Here is a 10,730-nt window from a genome sequence, read left to right on the forward strand (position 1 = left end):
CGTACCCAGTTACGGAACAGCGCGCAACATGGCATTGGGAAGAATAGTAGAATCTTTAAAGTAAAAATGATAAATCAATCGGAGAGATTTGTTATTTCAAATTATTATTTTCGATTTCAATCTCAAATAAAATTTGCTTAAGCCTACCATTATAATATTAAACTCATAAATATATCGGTAGCTGTGTACATTTCTGCCGTATATGTCGTTCTTGATACTTATGAGTTTTGCTTATAAAACAATATTTCATGCAATAAATGGTTTACGAGTCATTGAAAGTAAGATACGATTGCACTTAATGTAGAAGTTTCTTATTTGGAGGAATAAATTTAAATAAATTCATAGTCTTCGTTTAAAGGTTCGTCTGTAGATAATTTACTGTAATATGATAATACAGCGGAGGTAATAAACAAAACGATAATGAAAACACCAGCGCGTCTTAAATTTTATCTCTCTGGTGTAAATCATTAATATCCCAATGTCGTTAAAATAAGAACGACGTTATTTGATTTTAATCGCGTTTCATCGTAAACTATATAACAATTTTTATGTAATTACTTCCATTTTTAGTGCCATTTTATAAGTATCTAATTTGATAAGTAACTATTAGAACCATAGAATGTTGGCCAATTAACGTTGGAGAAAGGTTGAAAACACCGAGCCTTTAGACTAGAATCGGCACATGAATTTCAAGCGTATAGGGTGGCGACGAATCCTTTTGGCGGCAAATGTTACCGACGCATACAGAAAGAAGGGGAAAGGCACACAGGGTGGAAGCGGTTTCGATGAACAGAGAACCGCATTGTTTGTCGCGGAAGGCATTCTCCGCAGTCGGCTGTCACCGGAAACATTCATTACGGCGCGTCGCCTGCTAGGAATCACTAATGTATTCGACGAGAACGACGTGGATGTTCCCGCTGTAACGTTTCCGAGGGAATCGGCGCTTCGCCGAATCGGGAATTCATATGGACAAAGAAGCTATCGGAGGACTTCTCTCGTGGTTGTGCGAGAGAACTAACTGGACTTTCCGTATCTTTCTACCTCTTTCACTGAATCCTTGCCATTCACTTTTTCTGCTTGCTTATGCGCTATATAATATATACGAACTGGACTGTTTTCTCGTTTAGTTTGTATTTTCTGTTTTGCGTTAGATTCTCACGCACCAAAGTATGCATCATCGAGATGTTCGAGTTACATGTGTTAAAATACATATACCATAGAAAATTTTTGTGAATATATTACATGCGCTGTACAACGCTTTTTGCAATTCCATTGCCATTGTAACGAGATACGATGTCATAATTATAGCGGTAAAATTTGAAACCAATCTAGAAATGTATTAGGTTGTCCGAAAAGTTTCTTTCGCTTTTTGAGGAAATAATAGACGCACGACGTTTTTTGTTTTATATTAATTTGTCGAATTACGTACGATCCATTTTGTTCTCTTGAGATAAACCCCTCGACATTTCACGGACTTGGCTTCACGTTTGTATGAAGGTGCACTGTTGTAAAAAACATGTTTGCGAAAGAGAGCACTTTTCGGACATGTAACAAAGGATATATTGCAAAGCTACTCTTATTCAATAACGAATATACCGTATGAGAAATTATCTTAAACGTATAATTAATACTATATCGAATTATTTCATTAAATGTAATGACTGTTTAGATAATTTTGTGATTTATTATGTGCAATATATTTATACACATTTTCAGATTTGTTTCAAACTTTACTAATTTATCAGGTGGTACGTCATACAAAATAGTTTGTATAGCACATACATGGTACTACATACTCGGAATAACTCTTCACAGGTGTTAAAATGCATTAGTGAGCCTGTATAGATAGACAGGCCAATGCGCTCGAAATACAATAATTCGGAAAACTATTTACTGAGGTAGAAACGTAATGAAAATATGAAGAATAAAAAGATGATGAAGGGACTTCCTACATTTTTTATTTTCTCTACATTTACATTTACAGGGAAATCGAGTTATTTCTTACTCGAAATACAGAAATTGTAAAATAAAAAGACATACATAAAACATATGATAAAAACGAGTTATTAGATTCATTGGAAGAAGAAGTAAAGAGGGATTGTGGAATAAATGTACAATAAATTAGTAACTTTTTTGTTAATTCTTTTATCAAATTTTATTTGTAATAAAACAATAAAAAGAGATTATTGAAACGACTCGTGTAATGTGATGATGTAATTAGAATAGAATAAAACTACATTTAAACATAACGAATAGGGTAGAAGTACAAATACGAATAGAAAACGAATTTAATATCTCCATATTTGATGGTTAATTTATGGATAGAGAAAAAGAAATAGACAGAGAAGTGAATGCTAAAAGCTTTTTTACGTAGCGACGCGACGCGTCGGTAGATATACATAGGAACATTATAACAGTTTGAAAATGTCTGATTGTCAATCGTTCTCATCGTCTCATTGGAAATATGGATGAAATGAAATATTTATATAATCTAAAGGATTTAGAGAAGTGAAAGCGTTAATAAAACGAATATATATTTGCTGTACCCTACGTATTTTTTATTTCCATCCGGATTATAATCTGAAAAATAAACAAACGAATTATGCAAAGATTGTACCATGTCATTTGTAATATTTTAATCTTATTGGTATAGTACGGTTAATAGTAAGATACGTAAACGTTTTATCGTCAAAATAAATGAAAAAATATTGTAAACTGTAAAATAAATAAATGGAAGTATAGCAAAATATCGAGAAATATTATTTCCAAAAAAGTTCAAGAAGTGTGTTCAAAGAACGATTTAATAAGAATATTATTGAAGCCCGTTGGAGAGCGTTAAGAAGAAAGGCGTCAACTTTGTACGTAGTGGGAGGAGAATCTCCGTATAATTTGACAGCAGCCACGGACCCTAATAATTTCTTGTGAAAGAAGGCGGAGCACGCTACGATGAACATATTCGACTAACAGAGTTATATTAGAAATGTTCTTTTACCGGCTCGAATTGAAACGAAAAGAATTAATAACTATACATATAATATACATATAACCAACATTAAATGTCGAAACGTAAATGAAACGATGATATCATTTATAGGATATCTCAGATAAGTAACAATTTTACAATGTTTTTGTATTTCTTTGCATTTACATTCGATACTATTTATCAGTACTAAAGATAATACGTAGTGGAATATGGAACGGTTAACGACAGCTATTTAATCATCTGAAATCTAAAATATGAGCTGGTTACTAAATAATTTTGGTGTTCCCGTTGATTATCGAGTACTAAATATTCATGTTTAACGGCGTAAACTTCAGCAAGTGGAAGATATGCCTGTCAAAGTAGAGATCATAGATAATAAAGTTGAATAGGTTTAGTTTATAGGTTCCTTGAATATCGTTCGCGAGTTAAATTACCGAGCAGAATTCAATGTTCATGCGAGTGTTTTTCGCAACTTTCGCGTTTCCTCACGACTATTCGATCATCCGTGACGCAAACGAATGTTAACTAAGTATAGCCTTCTATGGAATACAGTCGTCATTAGCACGTTTTTTTCCTTCGGCTCGATTCGAATAGATAGAGAAAGAAAAGAAGAAAAAAGGATTAAAGAGCACGACGAGGAGAAAAATAATTTAGCTTGCTCGCCGAGGCAAACGTTATTATCTCGGGAAATCGTTGTAACTTGTAATTTTAGAGCAAACTTCTTGCAAATACGTGGAACAGCTAACGTTACCGAAAGCGTGTCCGAGACAGGCAGTTTATATTGTCGGCTGTTCCGTCGTATTCGTGCGAATGTACATACACGGAAGTGAAGAAAGTAGAGAAGCGAACTGTAGTTTCACGGGTGCTAGAAAGAACAACAACAGTGCCGGTTAAAAGAGCTCGAACGAGCAAGTACAAAGTTTATAGGTTCTCAGAACGATCCGGCCGGGTTAAGTCAAATCGAATGCGCGTGAATACCTACCATAACCGTCACTTTCTTCGTGGCCAGTCGATGATCGAGTAAGCGAGCAGCAAGTATAGCTTTGCCAGAGATTCGAGTCGTTGTTGGCGGGTGTTTCGTCCGAGCTTGGGGAGTTTGATAGCGAGAGAAAAGAGCGTTTCTCGGTCGTAGTGGCGTTGCTAGCAGACCGGTTGTTATCCAGCCATAAGTATACAGAGCTGCGCAAGGGGGGAAGTGCACACATCGGTACCAACTGTGTAATTTGAGGGTAATTCCGCGAGTCGTATAACCTGTAGGTAATGCCGGCAGGCAGGCAACCAGCCAGAGAGTGCATCAGTGCGCTGCTCGTTTCGTTTAATTGGTCGTTCCCGGGTTTACGAGGTTTCAACCGAGGCGCTACGACGACGAGAGATGCTACGCGTTGCAAAGGATAGTTCAACTGCCAACCACCAGCTCAAATCTACTCGCTCAGAGTTTCAAGCATCGCTAGCACCGCTTTCATCGAAACTTTGTCGGCCGGACAAATCTTCCGTAGGCTCGCCCCTTCGCAAATTTCCCTCTCTACTTTCCAGATATAAACGTCTGCTCCTATTTGCTCTCGTAAATCGCTTCAACTTGCACGAATAATTATTAATGAACTATACTTCCATGACATTGGCAGCACTCTTAATGCTTCGTTTAACATTCGTTCTTTTAATCCTTTTTGATTTTTTTAAATTTAGAGATTAAATTACGATACTGGCATCGATGACGAAGAAGTGGAAGGATCATAGAGCAGAATTAGGTGTTGGTAAAAATTGAAAAAATAACGCGTGGTATGGACGGTGAGCGCGCGATCGAATTGTAACGATGATCCTTTCTTCGTGTACCGGACCGAATCATCGAGACCTAAAGGTTTGCTATGTAGATAGAGAAGCGAGTAACATACGTACGTACGTAGGAAATGCGAGCAGAGGGTTTAATATTGCTAGCCAAGATAGAAGCAATAAATGCTTGTCAAGTAAATCAGGATGAAGCGCCATCGAGGAGCGCGTAATGGCCGCATTAAGTGAATAACTCACGGTTGCAGTGTCAGACTCCGGGGCGCAACGTGAGCTGTGCGTTGGACTGTTAGGAACTGTTAGGGGTGATAGCGGTGCCATCAAACAACTTTACGGCGTTAAGTGCTCCCGAGACCGACTGTTGATATATTACCAACCTAATTTCTGCCAAATACCTATACGCACGCTGTCTCTCACCGAAACGTGTGTATTAAGTGCATCGCAGCTATGGTCTCCATTCGTTTAACCTGTCGATGGAGGATAGGAACAATATTACTACTAATATTCACAGCATGTGCAAACGGTAGTTTAGACCTCTTTCCTTGTTAATTCTTTCTTCCTTAAAGTTTACATCACATACTTATTTGCAATATGCTATAATTAATGTTTAACAGAACGTTCGATATGTACTTATTGAGTCGAACAATATGTTCACTTGACTCTCGCTAGTGCATGAGAATAAGTAGACGAGTACAAAAGGAAAGATTTCTAAAGTTTTAAATACTTCACAGAATTCGGTGTTCCGATATTTAAAAAAAATAGAGATCATAAACGAATGACGTGTTATAACGCCGATGATTTACGATAAGTAGATCGTGAGGAATTTGTCATAGTTCTGAAGTAGGTCAATGTGTAATCTGTGTATTTCACAAAAATTGTCTGTGTTTGAAGACAACATTCTTGACTCTTCGAGGAATTTGCAATTATATAGGTACATAGGTACATCCATAGAAAATTATAAATATAAAAATAGTAGTATAAAAGAGTATAAATATAAAAATAAAGTATGAAGTATCCAGTTAAAAGTATAAATGACCCAATATACTGGCAGAAAATAATGAAACAAATGTTTCCGTAAATGAAAAAAGAGTAACAGATTCATTTTAAGAGTTTTTGAACTCGATAAGCGACAATTCTTACAAATCTGGAATAAGAAAACGACATAATTAGACGTTAAGAAAATGTATAGAATCACCTGGAAATTATTTTGGTTAAATATATGATATTGTAAAGGAACTATGTCAACTAGATTAAAAAAAAAACAATATTTCGTATACACTACTATTGTATAATCTGTATGTACATTTATATGCATACATGATCAAAAGTAAATGTTGAGATACTTATTGCATCAATGTATTAATTATTTAAACTTCCTTTTCCATTTATGATATTTTATTTCTTTATTATATTGTTACGTTAGAGCGACTCATCGCAAGACGCGATTTATTTGTAACAATATAAACTTTAGTGTATACGCAGAAGTGAGCTTTATAACACAGTTACAATGTTTTCACAAAATACAACTCAAGAACATACGTCCGCACTCGTCGTTTAAATATTCGCGGTCGGTAGCAAAACGACCACTCAAAAGAACAATCAATGTAAGTCGATCTTGGAGGCATTTTTAGTACGATACAAAGAAACTTCATAACGTCGCAACAATGTGTATTTTTCAAATAAATGATTCTATATTAAACTGTGCACTTCATTCTACCATATATCCCTCAAATATATCGTAAAATCTGTATAAACAGATTAATCCGATTATCCTATTTATCAGATACACTACTAAACACGGATTATATTTGTGCGTAAAGCGTAAAATTCGAATTTTGAAAAATTACATACAAAATAGCATAGTTTGTGTGCAAAATGAGGTTTGGAATGGCGACGATGTGGAACGGTAGTCGGATGAAAAAATGATCTAGGGATAGGATAATAGCCGCGCGTTAACCAGAAATATTTCACATCGATGCCAAAACGACATCGTTTACACCAAACGCCTTTGTTCGAACTGTTCCTCTGCCTTGGTATCCCGCTCGTTCTTAGAATTAGTGACATGGAAAACATGGCAGTTCGACGGCGTGTAGAGAGACAGTGATATACCAGGAAAACAAGCGTAAGAGCGCAGGAACTGAGGAATATATTTATAGCCGCCTCGAGCTATTAAGATAATTTATCGGGGCCATTACCGAACAAACGAGAGCATTAATCTATTCTAGCTTCATAAAGAGAACTTCGTCGACGATTTTGTAGCCTGCGCGCCAAACGAGCACTTCGGAGTAAATTGATGGATCCCCCTGACCTGGCTGAGGACCCTCCGTAAATTGCTCGTAAATTTTTATTTATTCCGCCGCAAATAAAAGTTCGAGATGAAGGGCGAGAGGGAAAAAGAGAGGAAGAGAGAGAGAGAGAGAGAGAAAGAGAGACTGAGAAGCAAGCAACAGTGTGGGAGAATGAAAGAGAAAATGATAAGGACTAGAAGGAAAGAAGGAAGAGAGAAAAGAATAACGCGGCTCGGTTCGTGGCTTCGATTTCCCGACGCTCGCATCACCGTTACTCAACGATTCCTAATAGCATCGCCGATTTTCCACGATCATAATTTTTAATCGAGCCCTGTCAACGTTACCGAAGCATCCCTATATTATATTCTGCCTATCATCCCTATATTTGAAACGCACGTATCAGGGTGTCTTTGTAAAACGAAATACATACGACACAAATATATTTCTATTTCTATTTATACATATACACAGAAAAATACAAGGAAAGAACGGCAACATATCCAAAACAGCTGGCTGCTGAAGCGAGCAGAACTCTCATAGAAAGAAGACTAAAAAGAAAACACACTGACCTCATTAAAGAAATAAAAAAAATTTATACATATATCAATACTATTCTTAAGCCATCTAGTTTGTTTACTTGTTTGGTAATTGCTCTTTTACCTTTCAGCATATTATGAGTTAATCAGAGATAAGGATAGTTTTACATTCTTTATTCTAAAATCAATGTATCCAATTATATAATTAAAAATGAAGCAATCTAAAATACTTCGTTCATATGCTTGAAGTGGAAATATCGATATGTATACATGTACCCTATTTGCTATCTAATTTTAAATTACTTTATAATTTTAATAATATTAGTATAGAATCGTGTCACATTTTAATCGAGTTTCATTAAGATAATATTAATTTAGACAATCTTCTCTGCTTTTGTTAGGGAGAATAGAACATTGTAAATACACAAGCTATCGCGCGATACAAAATTTAACTTCTCGCTATAAATTTATAGATTCTGAGAATATTTTTTCTTCGATTTTCATTCGATTCGGACATAAGCAACCTAAAAAAGAAAGACCTTAAATTGCGATTAAAAAGATACGTCGAAATCTATTAATCTGAGCAAAGCAGTTGAAAGATTTCAGTGCGAAGAAAGATAATTGCATCAGAAATCGTCCGTACCATTTGCATATTACGAGACAGGACCTTGCGAATATCACAGTTGACATCGAAACCAAATTGATTATGCGAGAACAGAAGGAGATTCCAAAATGTGAAAAAGGTTGGAAACAAGTGTGAAAGACAGGAAAGTGAGTGAGACTAATCGATAAGGTGAAAGAAAATTGTATAAGAGAACGAAGCGATGCTCATCGTACATCCGCCTGGAGAAATGATCGAATAGGCCGGAAAGGATCGCGTCGGATTCGAAACCCAGTGGCGTGACGGGCTGCCTACTCGCGGCTAGGTCTGCATTGATCAAAGCGGCAATTACTGTCATCGTAATATTACTCGGGACTCGGGACGTTACTCGTGGCGAGGGTAAAGCAGAGGGGCAAGGCTAAATCGGCCCTCAGACTCTCGGAGACGTGGTGTGGCACGGCTCCTCGATGTTCTAGTTACATAGTGACGTGCTTAGGTACGTCGCAAGTAGGTTCCGAACATTGATCGACTAAATTCAAACCCTTTTGAAGAATTAATTTCAAGAAAAAGAAGCGATACTTTCAAATAGACTGAAATCTAAACGCGACAGATTTAAATCCCCTATGAGTACTTCGAGGAATAAGAAAACACTCCGAAGAGGAATCGAACCTGGTCGAATAGGTTCGAACCTTTACAAGCGTCTTATCGGAAACTCTCAATTTGTTGAAATCAATTTTCTCAACTATCATTTTTGAATCGTTTTATATGCAAAGGTTAAGATAAAATTTATTTACTGTTCTATTTATCGTCTATAATTTTATAGGAGATTTCTAAAGTCCTAAGAATTCAATGATACGGAAATATCATTCTGACACTCGCCATTTAACTGCTACTTGTAAGGGGATCGATTCGTTCAAATATAGAAGTAATTGCAAGTAAATTTTCGATATCTGTCGATAGTCGTCCCAAGATTCGAAACAAGTTTGCGAAAATCGTACACTTCGCAATTAAAACAAGTGAACCATTTTACCTACCTTACGAGTAGGATTCGAACACGATATGAAGTGATCCTGTCGTATTAAATTTGATTTGGATTTATGAGTATATATTGAGCTTGATCCCATCACTAGTTCTAGCTCGTACACCATCCTACGTCACCGCACCCCCTGGGCCATACCGCTTCGCCGCCGCTCGTTTCAGCCGTTTAAACGTTACTCGCTCGTATAGAGGCTGCCTGTGTAGCTCGAGTAATGATTTCCCGGAATCGCGTTTGATGTGGCGGCCCGTTATTAGTTTTCTATGGGAGAACCAGCAATTTTTCACGTCGCTCGTTTTTGACCCCCGTTATGATTTGTTGGCTTCGGATTTTACACCGAATACCAGTTGCTCGTGGGTGGAGGAGCACCGATAGTCACCCTCCACTCGCCGACGTCGTTTGCCTCTATTGCCCGATCCTTTTCCCGTGAGCCAGCGTTTCCCAAACCGCGTCATAATTTGCGCCTAATCGGTTTACTCTCTCCTCGCAAATTAAACGTTAACAATAACAACTGGTCCAAAACGCTATTCAAAGGGTTACCATTATCGAAAACTCTTACGATAAAAAAATACGCAATTGAGTAACTGTTCTCTAACCAAATCTCACACATCGTTGGTTTACGTTAAATTATTTTGTTTGTACTATGCTTAAATATTTATACGAAACAGCTGAGTGTATTAGATGAAAAATTAACGAGATAACGCATATGAAAGTATATCATTTCTCTTAGTTAAGTATGGTCTGTGTATGTGTTTTACGTTATTTATTTAAATGTAATATCGTATTTCTTACATTTCATGTCAACGCAGATGGTATAAATCTAAAGATAGCTGACTGTTGTATGGAAGGAAATTTGAGAAACACTGTTGCCGACACGTTCTTTCGAAATAATTCGTTTCCCGGTTGAATTATGACCGAAATACTCGGACGACTGCGGAATGGTAATTCTTACAAATTCATGACACGGCAAACTGATAACGTTGACAAATTTAATTACATTCTGATCATGCTGTAATGAAATTTAAACAAGAAATAAATTAAATATTTCACGATATTTTTTTTTATATTAATACGAAAGCGCAGTATATTTGCAAACTAGTTCATTTAGATAGATATATAATTTTTTATCAATTTTAATTTAGACATACTCGAGCAAGTTCGGACGAAAATTTTCTCTAATTGTTCTTTAAGTTCTCTCTCGTTCTTGTAAGAAAAATAAAAATCTTTATTCCTTTATACATTCGTTAATTTATATAATATTTAAGTATCGATTAATTTCTAAAATAATTTAATCCGTCTAAACTGAAAAATAGGAAGATGTTTTGCTTCTCTTATGATAAAGGCGTGATTTAAGAATTTCAAAGATTTAAAAAAAAAGGTGTTACTAATTTGACTGGTAATTTCTGTGTGACACGATTAGAATTTCGAAGCCCGACCAAGGGAAGAAACGTGATAGGGTAAGATGGTAGCTGGTGCGTATACTGGGGGACATCAGAGCTGCTGA

General features: G+C 36.3%; 1 long non-coding RNA gene across 1 annotated transcript; it reads right to left on the minus strand.

The window, feature by feature from the left end:
• Positions 1 to 168: 168 nt before the first annotated feature.
• On the minus strand, positions 169 to 7,740 carry LOC117151227. The gene is made up of 3 exons (XR_004460991.1): positions 7,523 to 7,740; positions 6,305 to 6,311; positions 169 to 181 (listed from the first exon to the last, which is right to left on the minus strand). It is a non-coding gene; the product is annotated as an uncharacterized LOC117151227 (long non-coding RNA).
• Positions 7,741 to 10,730: the final 2,990 nt, after the last annotated feature.

This window comes from Bombus impatiens, unplaced genomic scaffold (genome assembly GCF_000188095.3).
Source record: "Bombus impatiens unplaced genomic scaffold, BIMP_2.2 scf_0120, whole genome shotgun sequence".
NCBI classification, from domain to species: domain Eukaryota; kingdom Metazoa; phylum Arthropoda; class Insecta; order Hymenoptera; family Apidae; genus Bombus; species Bombus impatiens.